Source organism: Bubalus bubalis, chromosome 2 (assembly GCF_019923935.1).
Source record: "Bubalus bubalis isolate 160015118507 breed Murrah chromosome 2, NDDB_SH_1, whole genome shotgun sequence".
Classification (NCBI taxonomy): Eukaryota; Metazoa; Chordata; class Mammalia; order Artiodactyla; family Bovidae; genus Bubalus; species Bubalus bubalis.
This window is the reverse complement of record NC_059158.1, coordinates 181,351,079-181,361,032: the sequence shown is the minus strand read 5'-3', so window position 1 is coordinate 181,361,032 and position 9,954 is coordinate 181,351,079.

The following is a 9,954-nucleotide window of genomic DNA, read 5'->3' as shown; positions in this document are numbered from 1 at the left end:
TCCTTTTCCCCGCTGAAATGAAAGCCAGAAAAGTCTACTCTTTCTTGGCACGGGGCGGGGTGGGGGTGGGGGGAGGGCGACTGACGGAGACTAAGGTTTATACCTCTTTATAGGGGAATCCTAACATCTATCGGATGAGATGGATGACATCACCGACTCAATGGGCATGAGTTTGAGTGGGCTCCAGGAGTTGGTGATGGACAGGGAGGCCTGGCGTGCTGCAGTCCATGGGGTCGCAAAGAGTCAGACACGACTGAGCAACTGAACTGAACATCTATGGACGGCCACAGCATGCCTAGCACCCTGCTAGATGATTGCTTTATCTTATTTTATTTAACTGGATCCAACAATTGCCGAAAGAGGAGTGATGATCTTCCTGGTAAAGATGGACCGTCTGAGAGGCTAGGTCACTTGCTCAAGGTCACACAGAGAGACTGGCTGATTTGTGATCTGACAGTTCAGTCTGGGACAGGCCATCTCCTGAGCCCTTGTTTGTTCCAATGAAAGAATCCTCCCACATTCTCCCAAGCTGAGCCCAGGCCCTTGCAGGATTGGGTGGAAGTCCAGAGTGCAGAGCTCTGACTTGTCCACAGTTGTATTCTCAGAGCCCAGCACTCAGTAAATATTTGAACATCTCCAGGTTTCTCCTCAACAACCCTTTCGTCACAGGTCTTCCTTCCTTCAAGGCCAATAATCCACTTACATTCTTCATCTCTCCAGTCTAGAGAGGCCAAGGCTCATAGAAGTAACTTTGGCTAGTGAGTGGCAGAGCCACTTAAAGGTGCTGCTAGATTCCAGGTCTGCTGATTGCTGCCTGCTTCTGTGTGATTTTTATGCAAGTCTCAACCTGGCATTCAAAGCACTTCTTCAGAGTCAGTTCCCAGCTTCATACTTGATCCTCAGATCTTGAAGATGAGATGGTAACAACGCATGGGGATGAAGAACCCAGACTTTGAAGCAGATAGCCCTGCTTTCAAACCCAGACCTGGTCACTTTACTAGCTGTGTGAGCCCAGGCAAGTTTTATAAACGCTCTGAACTTGGGTTTTCTTGTCCCTTAACACTCACGTCATAAGACTGCGGGGAAATCTCATGAACTAATGCATGTAAAGCTCTCACCACAGAGCATGGTTTATAAGGAACCCAAGATACGGCAGCTGTGGTTACATCTCTGACCTTATCTCCAGTGCACAGATCCCTTTACTCCAGTCTACACATTTCACTGGATTTGCATGGCTCAGTTTACCTTTAAAAATTTTATTATTATTGTGTTATTTGAATGAAAATAGACTTTACTGCCCAGGGATTAAAACCATTTGAACATGTCTTTTTCTATATAACTTATTGTGAGGTGATCAGTGTTCACTAAAATATTAATTTTCATCAATGGCTTCAATTCATGTCTTCTTGACCAATTCTTTTTTTCCTTCTCATATATTGTATGACACATCTTTCAGGCAATGAAGAATTTTTTAAACACCACAGCTAAGGACTTGAGCATTCATCTGCAAGTACTTATATGCTTATTATTAATACATGCATTTATGTTCTTCGTGGGTTTTTTCCACAGCCATCCTCTACCACAAGTTTTTGGAAAACATTTATCATGACAACCTTCACTCACCTTCAACTCATAGGCTCTGTTTCACCTTGAAAAGTCTGGTAACTGGCCTCCAGGTGCTGCTGCCCTGCCCACACAGCTGATGGTGCCCCTGGTGACTTCTTTCCTCAGCAACCACATGGGGAAAAGTTTCATGCCCTAATTTAAATATCACCTCCTCCAGGAAGTCTTCCCTGCCTGCCTCCCCTCTCCTAGTCAGAGTGCTTCTCGCCCTTTTCTGGACCCTTTGTGTGTTCTGCCTCCACAAACAAGGCTTTGTTTCCATGCTTTGTTTATCTGTTAGGCTCTAAGCTTCCTCAAGGGACCAGGTGGTATCCCTCTCTGAATGTCCCTCAGCATCTAGAGCCTGGCTTGGCATGTAGAAGATGGATAATAAATATTGATTAAATGATTCACTCATCTTCCCAGCAAAGACTGGCAGAAGTTAATGAGATCTGAAATCAGAGGCTCGGCAAGCCCAGCTTCAAGTCCCACTCTCCAGCCTCCCAGCTGAGAACCCTCAGAGAGGCTGCGGCTCCACCTCTCCACGACAGTTTCCTCAACCATCAAATACTGATAATGCTTCCAGTTGGCTGGTGTCACTAGACTCCAGGGATATTATTGGCTAATGATGGTGTTGACGATTGCTAATATTTATGGAACCTACTGTGTGCTGGGCTCCAAGCACTTGGGCCTCTCTTCTGATCCTCGTGACACCCCTCTGAGACAGGCACTGTTATTATCCCCATTTTACAGATGAGAGAACCTGGAAGGAATTGTGGAAGAGCAGGTTTGGGGAAGGAACAGGGCCCCAGGGCCAGGAAGGGAAATGGGGGTGGTAGGGTGGGGCTGGGATGAAAGAAGGGAGCCAGCAAGGGGGCCATGAGCCAGATTTCTGCGGCTGAGTTTCGGGCAGCTGGGGCTGCCTTTAGAGTTTCACTGCCTGGGAACTAATTCCTGCCAGAAGTGTGGGATGCCAATCTGCAGTCTGTTGCCCTGAACTTGAATTCCTGCCCCTTCTGCTCCTAGTGCAGGGCTCTTAGTCAGGCTGTTGGATCTCTCCGAGCCTCAATTTATTCATCCTCGAAATGGGTATGGCAAAAGTGACCTTTCCATTCAAGATTCAATGAGGTGTTGGATATAAGGGGTGCACAGCAGGTATTTAATATATTTTCACTGAGCTTTGTGTGAGTGAACCGGAGAGACCTTCACAAGGAACTAAACTAAAATACTTGCAGTTTTCCATTCACGCCCTATACTCTCCTGTTTCCCAGCCTTGACTTCCATGGCTCCATATCCACAAGGCCCCTCCTGCCTGCCATCCCCACGTGACAGATCTGACCCATCCTTCAGGGCCCAGTTCAGACGGTGGAGTGGCAGGAACAGAGTCTGAATAAAACTTCCACCGACCCGTGCTGTGCTTTCATCTTCATGCCCTCTCCCTGAGCGTGCCAGGCACATAGTAGGCCAGCAGTAAGTGACGATGGTGTTAAGGGTTCACGTCTCCTGAACACCTCCTCAGTGTAAAGCACCAACCAGGCACTTTATATACATGATTATTTTTTAAAATTTATTTAGTTTTGACTGTGCTGGGAGTTGGTGATGGACAAGGAGGCCTGGCGTGCTGCAGTCCATGGGGTCGCAGAGTCGGATACGACTGAGCGACTGAACTGAACTGAACTCTGCTGGGTCTTCATTGCTATGTGTGGGCTTTCTCTAGTTGCGGGGAGCAGGGGTTACTCTTAGGTGCGATGCTTAGTCTTCTAGTGGTTTCTCTTGTAGAGGAGCACCCGCTCTAGGCACTCAGGCTTCAGTAGTTGCAGCTCATGGCCTCTAGAGGGCGGGCTCAGTAGTTGTGGTGCATGGGCGTAGTTGCCCTGCAGCTTGTGGGATCTTCCTAGACCAGAGACTGAACCTGTGTCTCCTGCATTGGCAGGTGGATTCTTAGCCACTGAACCACCAGGGAAGTCCTACATGCATTATTACATTGAAACTTCCCAACTACCCTATAACATTGTACAATAAGGGCATGTGTGCATGCATGCTGAGTCGCTTTGGTCATGTCTGACTCTGCAATGGACTGTACTCTGCCAGGCTCTTTTGTCCATGGATTCTCCAGGCAAGAATACTAGAGTGGGTTGCCATGCCCCCCTCCAGGGTATCTTCCTGACCCAGGGACTGACAGAGCTTCAAATATATAAGGAAATTGAGCTAGGGCTGGTTAAAGAGGAAAGTGAAAGTGTTATTTGCTCAGTCATGTCCAACTCTGTGATCCCATGGACTATAGCCCACCAGGCTCCTCTGGGCATGGAATTCTCTAGGCAAGAATACTGGAGTGGGTTGCCATTCCCTTCTCCAGGGGATCTTCCTGACAGAGGGATTGAACCCAGGTCTCCGGCATTGCAGGCAGATTCTTTACTATCTGAGCCACAAGGGAAGCCCAGTGGTTAAAGGGGAAACCAGGATCTGAACCCAGATCTCTGTCTCCCAAGACACTGAGCTATTATTTTGAATGAAGAACTCAATGCTAGAACCAACCCCATTGAAGGAGGGTATGTTCTGCCAGTGAACCCAGGGTTCCAGCCCTGCACACATTGCTGTGGATGGGAAGAGTGTGCCCACAACTATCAATTACTTTATAATTATGGATGTTTAGCCCCATTTTCCAGATGAGGAAGCTGAGTCCCAGGGGATGTTAAGAGAGGCTACACAGCTGGTAAGGGAGGCAGCCCTGTTCTTGAAAGAACCAAAAGCCCTGGAAAAGTCCCCCAAACAAAGCAAATTTTCATTTCAGCTGTTGTACCTCATCCCTGGTGAATTTTCTTATGAAAAATGCCTCTGATTCCCTCTTCTCAAAGCCCTACTTATCAAAATATAATATGCTTGATAGAAACTTCCCAAAGGCACAGACCTCCTGTTTTGGGGCTCCCAGTGTGTTCAGTTCAGTTCAGTCTCTCAGTCGTGTCCGACTCTTTGCGACCCCACGAACTGCAGCGCGCCAGGCCTCCCTGTCCATTACCAACTCCCAGAGTCCACCCAAACCCACGTCCATCGAGTCAGTGATGCCATCCAACCATCTCATCCTCTGTCCCCTTCTCCTCCTGCCCTCAATCTTTCCCAGCATCAGGGTCTTTTCCAATGAGTCGACTCTTTTCATCAGGGGGCCAAAGTATTGGAGTTTCAGCTTCAACATCAGTCCCTCCAATGAACACCCAGGACTGATCTCCTTTAGGATGCACTGGTTGGATCTCCTTGAAGTCCAAGGGACTCTCAAGAGTCTTCTCCAACACCACAGTTCAAAAGCATCAATTCTTCGGCGCTCAGCCTTCTTTATAGTCCAACTCTCACATCCATACATGACCATTGGAAAAACCATAGCCTTGACTAGACGGACCTTTGTTGGCAAAGTAATGTCTCTGCTTTTTAATATACTCTCTAGGTTGGTCATAACTTTCCTTCCAAGGAGTAAGCGTCTCTTAATGCATGAAGCCTAGAAAAATAAAGTCAGCCACTGTGTCCACTGTTTCCCCATCTATTTGCCATGAAGTGATGGGATCAGATGCCATGATCTTAGTTTTCTGAATGTTGAACTTTAAGCCAGTGTATTATCTGTTCACAAAAATCCACAATCAGACGGAAGCCAAGTTGGAGCTGTGCAAAGGGAGGCGGGAGCCTCTGCTCTGCTATATTTGCACTTTTCGGTACAGCCTTTTTTAACTATTCTAAAATAAGCACATATTCCTAAGCCAGTAAAGAATCTGCCTGCAGTGTAGGAGACCCCGGTGTGATCCCCAGATTGGGAAGATCCCCTGGAGAAGGGAACAGCTACCCACTCCAGTTTTCTGGCCTGGAGAATTCCATGGACTGTGTAGTACATGGGGTCACAAAGAGTTGGACACGACTGAGCAACTCACACTTTCACACTTTGGTAGCTGGAGGGAAAACGTTATTAAAAAAAAAAAAGCGGGGCGGGGGGGGCTTTCCTGGTGATTCAGAGGTAAAGAATCTGCCTGCCAAGGAGACAAGGGTTCGATCCCTAGGTGGAGAAAATCCCCTAGAGAAAGAAATGGCAACCACTCCAGTATTCTTGCCTGAGAAATTCCAAGGAAGGAAGAGTCTGGTGAGCTACAGTCCATGGGGTTGCAAAAGAGTTGGACATGACTTAATGACTAAAAAATAAGTCATTTTTTTTTAAAGAAAAGCAATAAGTTGCTGCTTCAGGGAAGCAGAGAAGTCCTATTGATAATGATAGTTTCACTGGAAAATTGTTGGAATGTGAGGTTCAGGGGTTCTCTGGACTGGCACATAGTAAATACTATATGAGTATTTGTCAAGTAAATAAAACTCTGGGCCCTGAGATTCTGTAAGCTGTGGCCTCTTGGACATATCATGCCACTGCTCTGGGCCTCAGTTTCTTAACCTGAGAAATGGGACAAATCATGGATTCCTCATATAGTTACTATGATAGTTGAAGAAAATCCAGGATGGTACATGAATGTGTGTGTGTGTGTGTGTGTGTGTGTGTATGTGTGTGTGTTGGGCATAATATTACCAAAGTGAATTGAGAAGATAAAAGATTTGAATGAACAGTTCTCCAGAGAAGACATATAGAGGCCAGTAAGCATATGAAATGGTGCCCAGTATCATTAATCATTAAGGAAATGAAAATCCAAACTGCAAGACACACCCTCTAGAATGGCTGTAATCAAAAAGAATGTTAATGACAAGGTTTGGCCAGGATATGAAGAAATTAAAACCCTCATATATTGCTGGTGGGAATGTAAACTGGCGTAGCCATGTTGGAAAACAGTTTGGCAGTTCCTCAAAAAGTTATACACAGCTAGAATCATTGTTGTTCAGTTGCTAAGCTGGGTCTGACTCTACGGTCCCATGGACTGCAGCACGCCAGGCTTCCCAGTCCTTCACTATCTCCAGGAGTTTTCTCACATTGATGTCCGTTGAGTCCGTGATGCCATCCAACCATCTCATCCTCTACCACCCCTTGCTTTTGCCTTCAATCTTTCCCAGCATCGGGGTCTTTTCCAATGAGTTCAGGTAGCCAAAGTGTTGGAGCTTCAGCTTCAGCATCAGTCCTTCCAATGAATATTCAGGATAGAGTTATGATATGACGCAAGGACTCCACTCCTAGATATATACCCACGTTGATACAAAAACATATACATGGATGTTCACAGCGGCAGTATTCATAATGAGCAAAACATGGAGACAACCCAAATGTCCATCAGCTGATGAATGGACACACAAATGTATATCCATCCAAGGAATATCATTCAGCCAAAAAGAAATGAAGTACTGACATCTGCTACCACGTGCATGAGTCTTGAAAAATTATGCTAAGTGAAAGAAACCAGACACAAAGGGTTACATACTACATTATTATATTTAGGTAAAATGTCTAGAATAGGCAAATCTATAGGGACAAAAACCATTCCAACAGAAGGATGTCAGTGCCACGCTTCTCCAGTGGAGACAGGCCATAAGAGGATGCTGTTCGTGATCCCCACACATGGGTAGGGCTTCCCAGGTGGCTCGGACGGTAAAAAGAATCTACCTGCAATGCAGGAGACCCAGGTGTGATCCCTAGATTGGGAAGATCCCCTGGAGAAGGGAACAGCAACCCTTTCCAGTATTCTTGCCTGGAGAATTCCATGGACAGTCCACTGGGTCGCAGAGAGTCAGACACAACTGAGCGACTAACACTTTCACCTTTTTCACAGGGACAGAAAGTCGATCAGTGTTGCCAGGGGTGGGTTGGTTTCATCGTACAGATGAGGAAATTGAGGCTCAGAGAAACTGAGTTCCACTATGCCCACCTATCTGGTGACTTTGGACTGGTGGCTTCACCTCTCAGAGCCTTAGTTTTCTCAACTAAAAAATGGAGGTAATGATGGGCACCTGAGAGGGTGGTTGCCTACCTTCAAATTAGATCATGTCCTTTCTCTCTGGCCTTTTCAGGTGGAAGCTGGTGGGGTTAAAGGAGTAAGGCTGCCACCTAGAGGTGAACTCTGGTACCTGCCAGAAGCCTGCAAAGCTATATAATACCTATTAATCAATGAACCAACCCCCTACAGACTTGGGGAGGAGAAAAAGAATGTGAAAGATGCAGCCGGCTGGGAAGCCCAGGGCTACCAGATTGGCCAAATTCTTTCCAGATGTTTCCAGGCCCTGAAGATGTTTTTCACAGATGTTGGGTTTTGTGGTCTCATTGGAGGAGGGCAATCAGATTCAGGTCCTAGTAGAGGTGCCCAGAGGAGTTTGGGGAAACACAACCTACGAGTCCTGTGATTATCAGTTTATTCCCTCCTTTTCCCAAAGGAACTCTTTAAAACACACACCTGGTCTTGTCACTCTCTAGCTTATGATCTTGCAAATAGCTCCCCGGTATGGCCTGGCCAGCCCACCCCCTGCAAGTCCCTCAGATCTTCAGCCTCCTTCACACAACAACCTTAGGCTTTGATAAAACACCCTTCTCTTGACACTCCCTCTGACCTCCCTGCTCTCCCTGTTAGCCCACATTTCTGTTCTCTCTGCTTGGGCTTCTCTCCACCTCTCACACCAGGAAAAAAAAAAAAAGGTCTGCTCTCAGACACAAGTTTCTCAGATACACAAGTCATAGAGAATGCTGTGTATATCCCCCATGCACAGATGATCTCAAACTACACTCAGTAAAATGGGTGTATTTTCCATCGACAGATGGGTGGTTAAAGGGGATGTGGTACCTGTATACAATGGAATATTCCTCAGTCTCTAAAAAGAATGAAATAATGCCACTTGCAGCAACCTGGCTGGACTTTTTGAGATTATCATACTAAGTGAAGTAAGTCAGACAGAGACAGACAAATATGACTTCACTTACGCAGAATCTTAAAAAATATATACAGATGAACTATTTACAAAACAAACACAGATTCATCAACTTAGAGAATGAATGTATGGTTATATTATAGTTGGGGAAGCGGTCTAACTGGGGGAGGGAGAGATTGGGAGTTTGGGACTGACATGTACACACTGGTATATAACACTTAAAATAGACAGCCAGGGACTTGCCTGGATCTCTGGCAGAGTCCAGTGGTTGAGGCTTTGTGATTCTACTGCAGGGAGCATGGGTTCGATCCCTGGCTTGGGAACCAAGATCCCACATGCTCTGCAGGGAAGCCAAAAAATAAAATTAAAAAAAAGATAAAAATAAATAACCCACAAGGACCTACTGTATAGCACAAGGATTACTCCTCAATATTCTATGATAACACAATTGGGAAAATACTTGGAAAAAGAATGGCTACACGTGTATGTGTAAGTGAAGCACTTTGTTATACACCTGAAACTAACACAACATTGTTAATCAACTATCCTCCAGTATAAAATTAATTTTTTTTTAAAAAATGTGTGTGTTTTAACCCTTCAGCTGAATAGAATTGAAACCTGGGACAGCAATATCAAAAATCCAGATCAACTATTAACATAAAAAATAAGACTCAGAACCAGTTTGAAATAAACAAGACATTCAGTCTTTGGAGTCTGAGTGGTATTGGCCACACTATGAGTGTGGGTGGTGATAGCTTAAAGCACCCATTTCTCAGATGCTGACTCTGGCCCCTGCTCCACACTTCCTGTAGGGGATCTCAGTCTGTCATCATTTCACATTGTGATTCTGTTCTGTCCCTCCCCCCAGATTTAAGTCACTCCTTGTCTTTATTGTCGCACCCCCATATTCAGCCCAGTGTTCATTGCAGAGTAGAAGCCCAAGAACTGCTGATTGAAATGAACTCAGTGGAAGATTTTTGGAATAGATGAGAGGCCACTCCCAGTCTCTTCCCAGAAAAGTCTTTGGCCACTGTCAGCGGCTCTGTGACTCTGCAAGCCAAAGAGACTTCAGGGACCAGAATCCTCAGGTATCTCCTCCTGGCTTGTTGACAGGGTAGCATCTCTCTGCCCATCCCTCTGCCCCCATGGTCAGCCCTCCCCAAAAAGGCAGATTAAAAACAATGACGCTAACAGTAGCAAAGCAAGTACATTTATACCTCAAATCCACTTTAGTTACCATGATAGTCCTAAGAGGAAGCCACGATTAGCCCTACTGTATGGCTGAAAGAGGGGCTTCCCGGGTGGCTCAGTGGGTAAAAGAATCTGTCTGCTAATGCAGGAGACGCAGGAGGCGTGGGCCAATCCTTGGATCGGGACGATCCCCTGGGGGAGGGCATAGCAGTCCACTCTGTTATTCTTGCCTGGAGAATCCCATGGACAGAGGAGCCTTTTGGGGTCACAAAGAGTCGGACAGGACTGCAGTGACTGAGTGCACATACATGCCCAGGTGAAGCTCCATGATACTCCTGA